Raw genomic sequence first — 17,700 nt, 5'->3', positions numbered from 1 at the left:
GTGTAGCAAGCATTCTCTACTCGTATGCATAGTATGTCGTATCTATTTGCAGAAAATGTTCAACTGTGATGATTTAGATAATTCAGATTGCTCTGTAATAACACAATAGCATAATCATGATATTATTTGCTAGTAAATAATTTAAATAACATTTCAGAACACTGCTAAAATGCTGAATAATATAAAAGCAAACAGATTCCTGAGGGACCTTGTCAGAAAGACACCCTGCTTTCTTCCCAACAGCACTTTTTTAGATCTGCCACAAAGCCAGATTTTAATCCATCTAACATATAACCTCTTAGAGCCAAGTTTCATTGGTTCCCCCTGCAATCAAGATGTTACAGTGATAAGACAAATGCCTTTCAGAAATTCAAGTACCCTATATTCATTCTGCTCTCTTTATCAGCCAGATCTGTGATCTTGTCAAGTGATGACAGTTTCGTTTGACAGGACACATTTCCATAAAACCATCTTGACTGACAATAATATGATCTTCATCTCTAACCTTTTGTTGATGGCATCCAAACTGTTCTGCTGTGTTGCCAAGACATGCCAAAGTAGCTATTCTCTTGGGTGTTGGATAGTCCCTTACAATACTGTTAAGTACTGGTATTATGATGGCACTCCTATTCTGTCACGGAGCTTCCCTGTTCTCCAACACTCTTTAATACTGAATTAATGGCTCAAAGAATTCAAATGCTAGATTTATTTATTTATTTATTAGGATTTCAGAACTCCTGGTCATAAAATACCTACTTTTAGCTGGTGCTCCCCACATTCCACTTTGACTATAATGAATAAATTTATACTATACATAATCTCATTGGAGGGTTAAAAAACAGAGCAGAAACAGCCTCTGGATATTTCTATCTGTTCTGCATCACTATTTATAATTTTACTTTCAGTTTAGCAACAGATAACTCAATTGACCCAATTTTCATCAATCAACTGGAGGGGTATTGTTCCTAATATACCTTAAAAATGCCATCTTACTCCTTTTAATCCTAATAGCTTTTGGTGTTCACTTTTCCCCCCCATGGCTTGCTTTAACACAGGGAAAAAGTATAAATTAAGATAAACAAAAATGTACTCGTGTCAGCTTTATCATGAAAGCACAGGGAAAAAAAGATACAATAAGATTGTCTAAACAACAATGCGGATGGAAGAAATCACACTTCATTGAAAAAAATCAAATGAAACTGCAAGCAAAATTTAGAGAACTTCTATTTCAATGTTTTTCACTTGACTCACGCTTTGAATGTCGGGAATTACTTTTTATTATGTTTGTAAGATACAGGCGAATACATAAACCTAGAAGTTGCTCAGTTATTTTACAATGTAAAAATAGAACTGCTGCCTGTGAGAAACACAGCCAAAAAAACCCAACTTTAAGAGAATTAGAAAATACTTCATCTTAGATACCAACATCCCTGACACACAGTCTCCCATCTCCTGGTTTTGAAGCAGCACACAGGGAGCTATGAGACAGAACTCTGCAACCCTAACCCCATCTAACAGAAACAGAAACCACAGGTTTCTGTGCTGTAGTTCGTTAAAAAGGACATCAGTGACCAGCAGAGCTGGACAGACACAAAGGTGTTCAGACTCTCTCTCTTGATTAGATCCTTGCCTAAGGGTTGGTGAATTTCTACTACAGCGTTTAATGCAGCAAAAGTTTGTTCCACTCTGTTTATCTAAGGAGTGGGAGGAGATGGAGGAGAGGCATCCATACCTCTCCCAATATGTTCGGTGCTGTTGTGCTTAGCTGTGCATATGCCGGGGACATGAAGCATATGGCCCGGGGGCTGGCGGTGTCCCGCTTAGCAGATGTCTTCAATGCATTCTGCCATAAAAAGTCTTTTTGGGGGCTGGTTAACTGCTTTTTATCAGACAATTCTATGCCTCTGGTTGATAGAGAGTTATTCACCTCAACTGAAATCACACTAAGCACCTTTGTAGAACTTGTGCAGCTTTTCATGTGCAGGAACTAGAGAATAAGGCTTTAGTACTTTCTCAAATTAAGAGTGCACCTAGCAGATAGATTGACTGCAGACTGACTACTAGGTGCCACAAGAAGTCATAAATCTCCCTAAAGTAGTTATGTTGCTTTGTTTTTTTGGACCAAGGAGTCTGAGACAGGAAAAAACAGTCAATCTTCCAAGGCAAAAGCTCTTCCCTGTGTGGCATTACTCCAAGCAGCCAGGGATGCACACGCCAGGTAATATATTTGTGTAGACCTGGCAAGCCAAGAGGTAAAGAGGAAGGCCCACACATCTTACAGAAATGCAAGAGAGCAAGTAAAGTACTAATGGTAAATAATAATCTTGCGAGCTATCTGGAAATCCACTGCAAATTAATCTTGCAGCTTGGCATTGTAAGGACTCATTGAGTTATTCAAATGGCGAAAAATATTTAATCCTGTTTACAAACTCCTTTACCTGAATTGTCTTCTGGCCTGTTAATTCCCACTTCGTATTTGTGCATTTGACAATCCCTTCCCCATAGGTCTTCCAGTGTTTGGGCACATCCATCAAGATAAAGGACAAAATAATCCTGCTAGAAATTATTCCTTTTTGCCTTTGTAGAGGACAGATCAGACAGTGGAGTAATGGCTGGATGGGATAAGAAAATGCTGTTGCACAGTATCAATGCTTGTGACAAAAACTAGAAAGTCAAAGCATTAAAAGTGATTAGCCTCTAGTTGGTGAGCTTAAAGGCAGAACACACAAAAAACCTCTTAATTTCTATTTTTTTTTTTAGTTTCTTTCTTGTTATAAAGGCTGGACACTTTCACCAAGTATCACAATCCAGTTTAGTTCTATCTTGAGCTCAACATCTGTATCACGCTAAAACTTTTACATTCTCACTTTCAAATTAGAAGGGAAAAACTAGCACACTTTTTGAACCCTCATGAAAATACTTTACAGAATAAGACCCAGGAGAACCCAGAAGAACTGCCCTTCAAATGCCTCAAATCTGGAAACTAATATTTAACTTTAAGCATTTTCTTCCCCTGAACCAGTGGTAGAGAATTCCCATTCCCTAGCTGGTGATGTGGACATGCCAGGCTTCTCCCAGGTACTGTGTCTGATAGTCACGCAAACACCTCACACAAGAGATCTCATTTATTGATTTCCTTCTTATTGTGGTCAAACACCCTGATTAAAAAAGAAGTTAGATTGCCTCAACAAAGTCCACTCTTCAGCGAGCAAGGTCTGCTCCTCTTGCCTTAGAAGAACAACGGGGAGTCTTTTATAATTATCTCAATAAAATAAACAGTATGTTTTCAATCAAATTAAAGAAAATCTAGATTATTTCCCCCCACCCCTTTCTATGAACCCTTTATGCCAGGTTCAGCATTACTTCCTTGTGTCTGAATTACAGAATAATCCACGTTTTAAGAACAATAATAAGCTTAGTTTTCCAGCTCTTTCACTATGTAAATACCCCAGTGGACAAAGCTTCTCCTCCCTTCTTTGAGAAGCTTTTCCCTTGTCTAATACACTTCACCATCCATTTGTGATTCAGCAACCCACAGATCACAAATTCTGAACAGATCAAGGGAAAAGCGTATAATTCTCCAGACAAATTACACTCCACAGTAAGCTTAATGAATTTTCCTGTATCCTCCTCTGAGAAGTTAACCACTTAATTTCTCAGACTTTCACTACTGTGCTACCATTTAGATGCAACACAAAATATAAAAGTATAACAAGCATATATGAAAATATTCAAATTAACAGAACTATTTTTATTGTCTTCAATTGCTGCTTAATCCTTAGAAAAATTTTCCATTGGCCCTGATTCAGCAGAGCACTTACAAGCACATTCTTCCCCAACTATATGCCAAAGTCCCACTGAAAGAAATCACGCTTTATGTTTTCCATTCAAGTCCATACATAGACAAGATTATTAGGCCAAGGGACATATTGACCTACTTCAACCTAATATAAGCCCAATCTGCCCAAACCACTCAGACATCTGCTGATGACTAGAGTGAGGAGATCACTTGAGTAATTGATGCAGGTTTTACGTATTCGTAATCACCTGTTGAAATTCAGGAGTGTAAGTGTCCATCTAGTCATCACTATCTACATAAATCCTTACTCCCCTCCAGCCCATGAGAACTATGGGTCTATTGGGTCTATGATCACAATCTTTGAACGGCCCTTGTCTTCTGACTGTTCAACTGTTTATCTTTGCAAAACCACGATAACTCCATGGTTTGACAATGGCAGTGCAGAGTAATAGCTTCAGGAGACCTCAGCTATGTCACACTTATATTTTCAGAAATTAGAAGTTACTTTAAATGTTCCTACCCACAGTCTTCTGATTAGTCTGTGAAATTTCCTTATCAGACAAAAAAACAAGAACAAAACAAACTCCTGCCATGACTGAGATTACTAAAAAAAAAAAAAGCTGGTAGAAAAAGTACTTTTCTTGATGCAACTCTTCAAAGAAAGGCTGCAACTGACATTTTTCAATTATACTAAAAAAATTGTATGATCGTTGTGGTGTGGGGGGAGCTTGACTCAAACTAAGAGAAGGAAAGGGAAAGAGAATGTCAAGTACTGCCCATCCGTATATTTTCCAAGGAGAGAAAGATGCATGCTGGTGGCAAACTTAATAGCATGTGAATGGAAGTGAGGCAGTGGCACCGCGCCAGACTGGTTTGCTTTATTTGAGAAAGCCCTGAACACTGATATATGAGATCACTTACTAGAGGAGCTGGGAGAGCAATTCACAATAAACAATTTAGTCTCCAAATGTAGCTCTTTCACTATTCAAACTGTCCACAAAGACCATGCCATTTTTATAGATGTTTGCTATTTGTAATTATCCAGACAAGTATTTCCTTCTAGTCCACATCAGTGGACATAAGTGCTGGCTTAAGTATTCAGAGTTCACAATGACAGCACTGTAACTGCTCAGGCAAGTCAGCTGGTGGGGTTTCTACAGCTTCTGCTTAGCTGCATAATCTAAACTCCTTTGCACAAGGAGTTTACAAACTTCTGAAAGTCCTGTCTTGGCACCTACAGGCCTGGGGTTATTTCTCCCAAAACCTTAGCATAAAAACCCCAGCTCTTTCTGTACACATCACAACTGATGTGAAGAACATGTCACCACAGGATTTTACTGTAAGGTTAGTCAACAAATTTTACTCATTTCTCCTGCTCTTATTTAAAGCACACTGGGAGAAAAGGAATTTAGTAGACAGTCTGAGAGACAAGACATGCAGAATTAGTCCGTTTTGTCATATGTGCTTTGTCCCTTTCCTCTACCCTTTGAAATTCAATTTCTTGTTTGCTGAGATAGCATCTCATAAAAACCTAACCAGAATACACATAAAACATTTCTTCTCTAAATCTGACATTTATCTTATCAGAAGTCATGTGTAAGTGCAAGAGAATTGCATAGCTACTTTTCTAAATGTAATTTCATTTAAGACCTCATACAGCTCTCAGGATTATGGCATGGTAACATCATGTATGAGACAGGTAATTTGATGTACGTTCACTGTAGTTCACATGCATACTCTGTTTACTCATACTAAGCTGCAGCTGTTGAAGTACTTATTTTATGTTTCAAAAAATAAAACTATTGGGGGTTAAGCCCTGTGATTTTAGGGCATGTAAAGGGCATTACATTTTAGATGTAAAAGAAACGGAGAAATATTATGATTTTATTTCACAGTTCCCAGCTATGCTCAGGTCAGGTTCATCGATCCTTAATGAAGCTAATGGGTCGGAAAAGAACTTGGCATGTTCCTCTGCAACCTCAAAGACTCACACTGAATCAACACAATTGCCTTTTCCAGAAGCAGGCTGCTAAATTTCTGGAAGCAAGTTTACAATGTAGACTTGTTTGTTTCCCAAAGGCACGCTTGCCTAAGTAGGGAGAGAAAAATCATGTGAAACGATAGAAAACTGAGAGAAACTGAAAAGAAATTTGTTAAGACTCTTGTTCCAAGCTTGCAGATCAGCTAGAACCTAGCATTTTTCACTACAGTGGTTACTGAAACGAGTAGGCAGTTATGTGTTTTCTAAGTGTTGAACAAAATAACTCATGTTGGCTTTAACACCGATATTTGTGGTTAACTACCAGATGCACTTGGAGCTCAGCAAAGACTAGCTTAATCCATCAGGAAGCAGTAGAAACTTACCCACATTAGGGTCCATGCTGCTGCACCAGAATAACCACCCGACCAGAGCTAGCTAGTTTGGTAGCTCTGTACTAGACATACCTTAGCCCACGTTAATTCAAATAAGCAAGTTCATACTACTGCTGTTGGCATGGCTTAAGGTACTCTTCCGTCAGATCAAGAAGAAAAGGAAAAGCAATGCATAGGTGGTACAAAGGGCTTAGACATTCTTTTTAATAAGATGGATGTTGCAATTGAAAGAACTACAAAGAGACTCTTGAAAACTGCTCCGTCTGACATTCTTGTGCTTCTAATTTTCTCATCTCAAAACTGAAAAAGAAAATAAATATAACTTTCTGCATCCTATTCTGTGGAAAAATAGGGATGATTGCTTATTTTGGCAGGGAGAAGGGGACCAGCGTCTCATACTGTAGATGCAGGAAAAACACAGAAAGGGAGAGGCAATATGTTTGCGCAACTACGTTTTGCAGTCATGTCACAAACCACTCATACGTGACAACATGTTGACAGTTAATGCGTCCTCCTTAACTTTCAGTTCATGCTAAAAGAACCTATTATGTACCATTACATTTTATATTACAAAAAAATAACACATCTATCATATGATATGATCTGATGGAAAAACTGCTACTAGGGAATGACTCAAATAACCCACACAAAGCTGACCTGAAAATAATAATGGAAAGCTTCTAAATCATAGAATTGTCCAGGTTGGAAGGGACCGTTAAGATCATTGAGTCCGACCATTAACCTAACACTGTCAAAACCACCACTAAACCATGTCCCTAAGCATCACGTCTACCCGTCTTTTAAATACTTCCAGTGAATCAGTGGTGATTCAACAGCTTCCCTGGGCAGCCTGTTCCATGTTCTCATCCGGACTGGAGAAGTAGAACAAAAAACAGATTCCATTTAGCCATATTTCTAGATATATTTCTTTTTATGAAGTCTGACTCAGTAAAGCATTCACCACACTTTGGTTTTACCTACCAGTGATGCCATGCATTTCCAGAAGATTATTCACATGGCGTAAGAATTCACAGAGTTCAAAGTTTGCTTCAGAAGATCAAAATAACTGAGTTCTTGCAGGATGAAACCCCCTGCATTAATCCTGTGTTAATGATGCCAGCTATCTGAATGAGAAGACTATCAATTTCCCTTAAATGTTCGGTCCTTTTCTACCCTGCTACCAGCTAGAAAGATGTTTTCCATATTAAAATTCTATTGTCTGTTTAGAGAAGTTAAGAAAATTGCTGTTGGTTAAGGAAAACAACAAAACTGTGGTTGTAGATAATTACAGTTACACTGACCTAAGACTCATTTTGCATAGGCCTTTAAACCAAATTATACCAAATGACTAAATTATCCTGAGCTGGATTCAAACCAGTAACCTCTAATTAAAAGGTACTAAACCTCCAAGGCACATGCTTTCACTGGCGCTATGTGAATAGTTACACTGCTTTCTAACTTGATGCTTTCTGTCCCAAAAAAATCTGTCTCACTAATTACATCTCAAACCAAGATTTTTAGCAACCCTAACAGAAATGAGCAAAGTCTGTTACTTGTAATTCACATAAACAATATTCTATTTTACAAAGTCAGATGTCTGTTATTTCTTTTTTTCTGAGACAAAAGTACAAGTAAACACATCAGCATAAGGGGAAAAAATGTTTGACAGCAACACCTCCTTTCTAAAGCTATAAAGAGATTTTTAATGCATGATAGGTTTTATAATAATTATAGTTCCATGAGATTACTCAAGGATCACAAGTCTCTTTTGAATTTATTAATCTTAATCTAATTAATATTTCTATTTTACAGATGGGGAGATTGACATAACTGGCATTTTCAAATTAGGTGTCCTATAGTCAGATGACTACATTCACATTGAGAACTGAAGGTACTCAGGATCTTTCAGTGTCAAAACAATTTTTTAGGAACCTATCCATTGGCTAGGCTAGAAATCATAGGACCCCACTTTTTGAAATTGTGGTCTATATGACTAGGCAGTGGATATCATAGGAACCTGTGTGGCCAAATACCTTATTCTAACTATTACCATTTCTAATCTTGGACTAAATATCTGTTGGGTTTTTATATATACATTTATATACACCTGAAGGAGAAGAATGGAACAAGCAGGTAATTTTGTCATTTCCTGTGAATTATATAAACTAGGTAGGAGCACTAGGTTTATGACACTCTAATTGCGTACCACTTAACGCTCCTGCTACACAAGCAGGTCTGCCCTCGCTTTAAGCTACTTGTAAGTAGTAATGGCAGTCTCTACTCATCAGGAAGACTTCAGGAAATGGGTACCTGTTTGGTAGTTTGACCAGTGTCTGATTATGAAGGTAATAGCTTCTTGGTCTGCAAGTCAGAAGGAAGGACAGAAACTTCAGATGTAATGAGATTACCCATTAACTCATAATACTGGGCCTTGGAATATAGCTATTATGCACAGGTTATGCTAACCAGACCGTAGAACAAAAGCCACTCTCAGTTCAAGCACAAAGTCAAGGCTCAGCTCATTAACTTCATACTAACTAAAAAACAAATCATGGAGCTGAGTTGTTTCTCCACAAACTTTGGGAGAATTTGAGTTTAAAGCAGGGAATCAGCAGACTACACTATTTTTCAGGCACAAACTCTCAGCATGGTAGAGGAAGCAAACTCAAGTGGCACTAGTCCATTAGATCCAGAAAAGCATAGGACATGTCTGTAATGCAGCAGTTGCAGCCAATTAAATATACAGCCCTAAATATTTAGGGCTGTCTCCAACCTTATTTCTCTTTTTTAGAATTTTATTATTGTAGTACTCATGCCCAAAGACACTCTAATCTTTGAACTGCTCCTCCTCTTGGGACATTTAATATAAAGAGAACATACCAATCGGTATCTCTATCTTATTGTTCCACAAAATAGACTAGAAAATACATACAAAATAACAGTGTTATCATGAGATTAGAGTTTATTCATTCTCTTTAAAGCCACAGCATCTTTTGCTAACCTCCTCTTTCTCTTTAGAGAGAGAAGAAAAAAATAATATAAAATATCCACATACGCAACTGTCCACAGGTATCTGCATGATGTACATCATCTATAAAGGAAGTCTCTGCATAACTGTAATCTTTTGTTGTCTTATTCTCTCCCTTTCTGTTTGTTCAATTGAGAACCCAACATTTTCGCATGCTGAAGTAGTGAAGAATTACATAGTTACACAAGGTAATCAAGTCCACGTTTCATTGCTCATCCATCCACTTACTGGGACAAGAAACTCTGAAGAAATCCTTCCTCATGAAAGGGGGAACGGATTATCTAAATTATATAGGGCTTTCTTCCCTTCCTCAATCTTTCCTCTAAAACATCCATCAGCAAAATCTCAGTAATCCAAAATTCCACTCCAATTATGACACACAAGCTGAAATCAGGCACTGCTCCAACAGGTGATGCTAGGTGTAGAATCAGTTCTTTGCAGCGTCTGACCTGAACACATTACCAGAGCTGTATGGAAAAAAATAGCCAACAAGTGTTCATACAGTTCACTTAATTTGAAGCTCCATACTATGTTTTCCATGTGCAAAAGAGCAGAACATACAGGCCTTTCAGTGTAGATAGCTTCTTTTAAAGAAAAAAAAAAAAAAGCTAGCAAGTTTTCTTTAGCAGGTACACTATAGGTTAAATGCTGATCTATTTCTGCCCTCACAATATGCTGGTTCACTTCAGCAGTCAAAAAACAACTAGGAAGAAAGAGATAAAACTTGAGATAAAAGTGAACACTAATCATTGCAAAACTGAAACTGGAAGAACTTGTAACATCAAGCTTCAGTTACATCTCCAGCAAGTCTGAAAGATCAGGTTTAAATTAGAAAGCAAACCTTAGCAACAGTCAGTCTGGAATGTGTCGTATCACACACTCACCTGTTTTTCAGTCCCAAGTCAGAAAAGCGTGCTTTTTCAAAATAAAGTTCTTTTTGAGACCTAAATTGCTCAGAATTCAAAAGTGAAAACAAAGTTACCACAGGAAGTCGGCCCCATCTGGATTAAAAAAAAAAAAAGAGTAAAAGTAAAGAAAAAGTGTAGCACCACAAAAGCATAAACTGTTCCCCATGCCTTTGATACAAATACTTCCCAGTCCCAGAAGTGAGATAAAGACGCTTCAAAAATGTTTAGAGATTGAAACGTCTAAGTCTCTGAATCATTATGAAGAAAACTATTATTCCACAACTTGGTGAGGCAGACTATGCACAATGATGCTACGTGTTATTCACTGTACTGAAGTTAATTTTGCCCTGCATTTACTTTCTTTGTGGTGTTTACCTAGAGATTTAAAGATCTTTATTATCAAAATATCTGACTATTGCCCCACGAGCAGGTTCTTGTTCAGTAAAGAAGGGATGCATTACTAATGCCATTTCACAGTTGAGCAATGAAATTCTCGAGAGATTAAGGCAAGACTTCTCAAAAAGTGGATACTGAAGCAGAAAAGCTTTTCATGTTGTTTTTTGGGATACTAAGTAGCAGTACCCTTGCTGAAGCTTCCAGTACTCCGCAATCTTTAAAAAGTAGTAGCCTTCAAGGTGTTTTAAGACACCCAAAACGAAATCCACTTGACAAGTATAACCGACAACGGAAGCCCCTCAGCAAATGCTAGACATTCAGAACTTTAGGTGAGGTTAACCGCAGATCCCTTCCTCTCTTTCCAGCGATTCCCTGATGCCAGGAACACCGTGAACGCCTGTAAAAGCATCACCAAGCCCTGTCCCCCCCATCCCCGTCCCCGCTCCCCGGGCAGCCGGCGCCACAGCGCCACCTAGCGGCCCGCAGCCGCCACCGACCGCTCCGAGCAGGGCCGGGGGCTTCACCCCTCCCGGGCGCATCTGGAAAAATCTGTCCTACACATAAACATAGGAGAAAGCACCTTCAAATCGTTTCTGGGGTGTCCAGCTTTCAGATATCTGGAATTGTATATTTTAGGTTAGTACCTAACAGGGAACTTGAGTACTTCAGTAGGAAGGGCCCCCCCCCATAATTGAGGACAAATCCAATTTACACCCCCAAGCGAGTTACTTTAAATTGTTAAGATCTTACTTCAATGTTTAGAGCGGGCACTGCTGAGGAAAGATGCCCAATTACTAATCTTAAAGCGGCACGTATGGCAGAAGCAGCAGTAAAGACAGGTTTCTGCCAAACTGAAAATTGCTCTTAAACCTGAACTGCAGCGCTCCTCCTCCTGCACAACAAACGGAGAGCTGGATCTCCAATCTAGGCAGTCTACAGCTGAGCATACTGAAGTTTGTAACATGAACACTCAGCTCCATCAAAACTGTACGTGAGCTGTGGGTTACAGAGCAGCTCAGCAGACAAAAACCAGCCTCATGAGAGAAGTGAGCTGATGGCCAGTGCCACTGTCCAGAGGGAATGCTGTCAAGTCAGAAGACTGATACACCAAACATTTAAAACTCACAATGACACCAGAGGGAAAAAAAAAAAAAAAAAAATCTGAAGTGCAGTTTGTATTCATTCCCACTGTGAGAGTCACCTGTCTATCCACTGCGTGAAGTGATGGATGCTTGCCCTGCTCAATCCTGTAGGCAAGCTCAAATTCTTGCAGCAAGAGATGAATAATCCGTCTTAAATCATCTCTGACTGGTGATACCTTAACCTGAGTGCCGTAACTCGAAAGCTATTTGTGACACCTGTATGTCCTTTAAGAAGGCCCAAGATTTTATGAGGTGGCACGCAGCAAAAAGCAAAATTAATTTCAATTTATTTTCCTGCTGTCTCTTACAGACATAGCATCTAACTCGGGTTTTGAAAAACAGAAACATGAGTCACTTATAAGCCAAAAGCTGTGTAACCATATTAGAATGACCTCACTAAAGGCCATGCCTATGAAGCCAACCACAGTGTTATAATGGTACAGTGATGTGTCTTCCAGATCTCATTTGGCTTTGATTTGTCTCCTTAGAACACACTGAATATACAAAATGAGCCTAATGCACTGGCGCAATTCTGGCTCAGTCAAAAGTAACATGACTGTTACAGAAGTTACAGCCCATTAAAATGGACCAGCAACACGTACACATTAATGTTGTCACCCATTTGCTTGGTAGGGGATACAGTTGTGACTCTCCAGTAGGCAAAAGCCTTAAAGTCACTTAGCCCTGATTACATGAATTCATAAACGTTAAATTCGGTATAAACTCAACCACAGTTCACTCACACACTGCATACAAGACCTTCCCACTTTGCAGCTTACACTTGTAACTACAGTTAAACCATAAACAGGAGCAGCTAAACCATTAGAGAAAAGCCTTTTCAACAAAGCAAATATATTTAAAATAAAAAAGGTCTGATACTCTTCCATAACTATCTCACTAGACATCTGATCACCATTTCCTCCCCAGGACAACAGTCCAGCTTTCCTCCAAGTCTCAGATGCCTGATCAGAGAAATGCCTTTTTAATGGCTTTTAGTAAACTGAACATTGATTTTCACAGCCAAAACAAAGCTCAAAAAGCACACTATTCTGCCTGATTTTACTCCCCTGCTCCCTTACCACATGCTTTTACCACCAGAATCATGCCTGAATACCTTTAAGCAGGCCAGCTTGTTGGGGCATCTGGGGCCTGACATGAGAGAGAAAACTGACAAGGAAACTGATGGCAGGAGAAACTTTGTGTGAATCCATGTGACAACATAATTTGGTGGCAAGGTAACACCAGTACAGGCTTCGGTGGAAGCAATTAAATACGGCTGCACAGCTAGCCAGCAACCAATGACCTTCATCTTGCCATCTTCAAAGTCCAGTGGCCCGTTCTGCCCCGTGGGCACAGAACTAGTTACACCACCTCACTCATGGCAGCTACAGAACCGAGGCATGACAACAGCCTAATCCTGCAATGGGGAAGTTCTCCTCAAAACTCTTCCAAATATCCCTTGGCAAAACTTGTGCTGCTATTCTACTCCTGAGGACCAGAGCTCAACTCATACCCCTCGGTCCCAACACCCTACTAGTACCATTTTTCACCCTCAAAGTTAGTTCTCTGATGATGCACTTCAAACGGTCTTGGGTGGGCTGACATCCATCCTGAATATTGATCTCTTAATCTGTCAAGTCTTACGTTCTTTTAGATACAAGTTATTTCTACATATGTGTTTCTAAATATATACAGATCATTAGATTTTACCATTTTCTGTTCCCAAATAACCTCAGAAAAAAAACTACTCCCCCAAGCACGTTCATTATTTGCAAGTGTTTGTTGCATCATATTTCTGAATAAATTACACCCTGCATGAGTGCTAAGATTGTTTATTTGTGATGGATAGTTTAAACCTTGTGATTGTTTTTTGTTTTTCCAGCTGAATGATTCAAATTTTCTAAGCAAAGCGATATAAATAGTAAATAACCATACTTATGAGCTAACTCTTTGCCACAATGTGAACACAAATTAGATATCCAAGAGTTCACAGAAAGCTAAGGGATGGTCAATATAGCAAAATACAACATTCTTAGAGATGCGTTCTCCTTCATCTGGCTTTGTGTTCCCACAGAATTACAGCTCTGGGGATGTTTCCCAGTTAATACCCAACCCTATTCCCATCATGAATATCCACCGTGCGTCTTTGCCTGCTCACCTCATCACTGACCAGAGCTTGCGCTTTTGTCCTGGGCCTGCAGGCAGCACAGAAAGTTTAAAGAAAGGGACTCATGAGCTGGAAAGGAAAACATCATATCCAGGTCCCACTTACCCCTGAGCGCATCTCCATGCTGTACTCATTATCTTGTCCTATTTTACCTTGAAGGGTTTCAGTCCCTTTGAGGTTTTCTTACTTTAAAGTAATTCAGGTTACACTAGAAATTGCCATTAATATAACTGAAACCACTACATCTATAAGTGCAAGTACAGTGCAACATATATGGAATTTTAGGCTGTAGACAGCATTAGTTTTAATTTCCATCTGCACTGCAAGTCACGAGACAACTCTCAGGAAATCAAGTCAAAGACACCCTAATACGCCTAAATTCACATGTATGTGCAGCAGTACAGAAAGGGAACGGCCTATCTCTTGCAATTTCCAATTATAGACCCTTAACTGTCGGACTATGTTTCTTCTAAATAAAACTATTTTCCTCATTTTATCCAGCTTCCGAAATTCACGAGCCAGAATAGAACTATTGATTTTACACAGCATTACTTCAATAATTAAAATGCTTTTTTAAAATAGAAACACCAGACTTTTACACAGACTGGCCCAATGTCACTACATCTCTGGAGTAGGCTGGCATTTGTTATGCTGTAACACACTGCAAACTCATTTGTGTTTGCTATTCATTGTCATCTAAAGACAGGACATTAAGCACACAGCCAACTGGATAACATTATTTTCAGAGCAAGCACACCAACTGTCCTTGCCAGAAGGTTTCCACACTAGGCAGAGAGCTGAAGCTTGCAGCACAATTCACAGACATAAGAAATCTATACAAGCAAGCAACTCATGCCCTTGGGACCGTAACATTACAACTCTGGTAAGCATGTAATACTCAGGTTTCATTAAATCCTACAGGAAATCTCACTGAAGATAACTGGAGCTATTCCCTTAAGAAAATGAGCAGTAAAGAAAGCAAGTGATAGCAGTAACTCAACAGCAGAGGCAAAACCAGAACCAATACAAAAAGCAGTATGATTCCAGGACCTGAACCAAACAAGACTATTTTTCTCTATGCCACTCTAAGAGCGCATAGAATGTAAGAGCATCTGGTTCATTAAGCTATCTAGTTAAGGACTACCCAGTGTAATAGAAATAACAAGCAACAAGGAAGGCGATAAAGCAATAAAGTAAACAGATGCGCAAACATTAATGAGCAGGTAATAACATAGACAAAGACCAGAACTCTTCAGTCACTGATTGACGGGCCCTTAAACGGAACTACTCAGGCATACTTAGGGTGGGGGAAATAGGAAGGAAATCAAGATTTTTGTGAGTATGATGGGATATTTGAGGGGGTTTGTGGGAGTGTACCAAAAGCATGGAATAATAGAAAGAACTTGTGGGGTTATGTAAAAATTATGGGATCTTTTTGGGAAGTGACAAGGCAAGGAAACTGAGGGATAAGGATGGATAGCAGAGGGAAAAACATGGGACACTTCTCTGAGCCCTACACTTGATCAACACAGTATATCCTATCTTCTTATTAAATCCTATTATCGACTTTGCCTTTGTAATCTCACTGTATCCTATACGAGTGCTACAATGTGTAACTGCCAGCAGCTGGAGAACAAACCGTGGGTCACCAGGCCTGCAGATCCAGGTGCCAACAACAGAGAGACCAGAGTACAACAGAGACCTGGGTGCCAGCAATTGGGAAGGGGATCATACACCATTGGGAGCGGGGTGTGTGCTGCTGGGGTCTAAGCTCCAGCAACTGGAATGGGGACAGTGACTCACAGGGCCCATAGATCTAAGTGCCAGCAGTTGGAGAGACCAGATCATTTGAATTTCCTGAGGGAATTTAGTTCTGCTCGCACATACACATAGTTTGCTAGCAAACCTTAAGCTGGACTAGCTAGGAAGTAGAAGATCTATATCTAGAAGACTCCAGGTCTGAGTCAGTAACCAGGTAAGGGACACAGGGTCCATGCACTGCCATTAAACCACCACCTGGTGACCTAAAATTCAAGGGATGCATGAGCAAGAGGTGCACGAGAGAACAGCGCATGAGCGTGTGCATCTGTTTTGCTACTGAACATCAAGCCAAACCACTTGCTAAGTAGGGGAAGCCCTGCATTACCACACAGGGGCCAAGGGTCTAGACACGGATATTAGAGCCCACACTGATATTAGAGACGTCTGTGAATGTGGATCTATTTGGGAAGCTAGAGAGCACAAGCTGATGTTTTCACTAATGAGCTTCAACCCTTACCAGCTGTACAGGAGAAATAGTACTTGGCTATCTGCATTTCTATTTATGTGAATGCCTGTAGTTCACGATGTTGGCTAATTAACTTTACAATTTGTTACCAGTCTGGACTGGCTGACAGCTCTTAGAGGTACATCCTTCTTGTTCCTCTTGACTGGAGTTCTCACAAAAGCCATGCCAACAACTTCTTTTCTAACATAAAATGGAAGAATGTTCCTTCCTCTCTCCATCACTGCTTGTCTCTCCCTCATTCCCTGTGCTTGGACACTTGATTATCACAGATCAGGTGATATTAAGTTTGGTAATTTTCACCTTTGCTTCCTCAGGTTGCTTAATTAACATTTGTATTATGTCTCTTACTTTGCATATGGGCCTTGCAGGAATCACAACTCTCCTATAGCCATGAACACTGGAGATTTAGGAATGTTATTCTCCTTGTAACCCCTTCCTCAGAAAGATGTGTCCAGAAACTTCAAAAACACAGAGTAAAACAAAGAAAAGCAAAAAAAAATCATTAAAAGACTATGAAAATTAGTCTGTCTAAAACTATATATTTTGCACTTTAATAGAAAAAAAAAAGGAAAGATGTGTCCTTTTTTGTCAGAAAAATCTGCCAGAAAGCCAGGATATTTTGGGACAGAAATCTTCCCTGAGAGGTGGCTGAAGCTTGCTCCTTTTTTTTTTTTTTTTTAAAGCAAGCTGTAAGAACTTTATGAAAATACCCTGCAAGCATAATTCTTGGGAAAATGCTCATCAAAATGCACCAAGCTTCATACCTCTCCCACTTTTGCAGTTTTACATTAAGAAAAAAAAAATGTAATACAAGAAAGTTTCCACAATCAAAGAAAAAAGCGGTGTTGCTACAAAGGAAAAAGTTGTGTGATCAAACTATAGAGACAGAAGTCAAGCAAGAGAGTATGAGAAATACTCATAAAATTCTCATGCCTATCACTAAACTACTCAAAACTTTAACTCACACACTTCCATTCTCCTACCTGGAGAATGACTAATATTACATCATGCCATAGAAGTAGCAGGTAGTATTTAAATAGGTCAAATTCAAAAACCTCTTGAAAATTCAGATTCAGACTTTGAGAAACTAAACTTAAGCATACCTAAAACACAAAGGATACAATTTGAGCCCTTACTATTTGCCAGTCATTTGGACTGGTCCATAAAAGACCACCACATTTTGGTATAGAAAAGGAACACAGCAAAAATACCTAAGCTTCCATTCAAGGCTTCATAGAAGAAAATGCAAAACTGATTAAGAAAAGTAATAGGAATTTTATGGCTGCTGCACACATAAATGGAAAGGCAGCAATAAATTTACCACACTCTTAGAGTACAGCATAGACTAAAGTAATTGGAACTAACTCAGTCTGCATTATTATCTGTTTGTTTTTTTTTATTTAGGCGATTAATTATTTCAGAAAAAAAAATCTCCTTCCCTCATTATATTTTTCCTCATATTCCTCCATTTCACTTAACCAAGCACACAGAGCTTTAGACATAGAATAAATTTGGTTAGAAGAGACCTCCAGAGATCCCCTAGTCCAACCCCTGCTTGCAGGAGGGCTGATGAGGGATTTGTTCCCTCAAGTCTTGAACA

The 17,700-nt window shown here is 39.2% G+C and overlaps 1 long non-coding RNA gene across 1 annotated transcript in view; it reads right to left on the bottom strand.

Annotated features, from left to right (window-relative positions):
* Positions 1 to 17,700, bottom strand: part of LOC141742650 (uncharacterized) — a 275,873-nt gene that overhangs the window by 257,581 nt on the left and 592 nt on the right. The gene's annotated exons all lie outside the window — the stretch shown is intronic.

This window comes from Larus michahellis, chromosome 4 (genome assembly GCF_964199755.1).
Source record: "Larus michahellis chromosome 4, bLarMic1.1, whole genome shotgun sequence".
Classification (NCBI taxonomy): domain Eukaryota; kingdom Metazoa; phylum Chordata; class Aves; order Charadriiformes; family Laridae; genus Larus; species Larus michahellis.
Note: the sequence above shows the minus strand (reverse complement) of the source record. Positions and strands in the feature narration are given on the sequence as shown.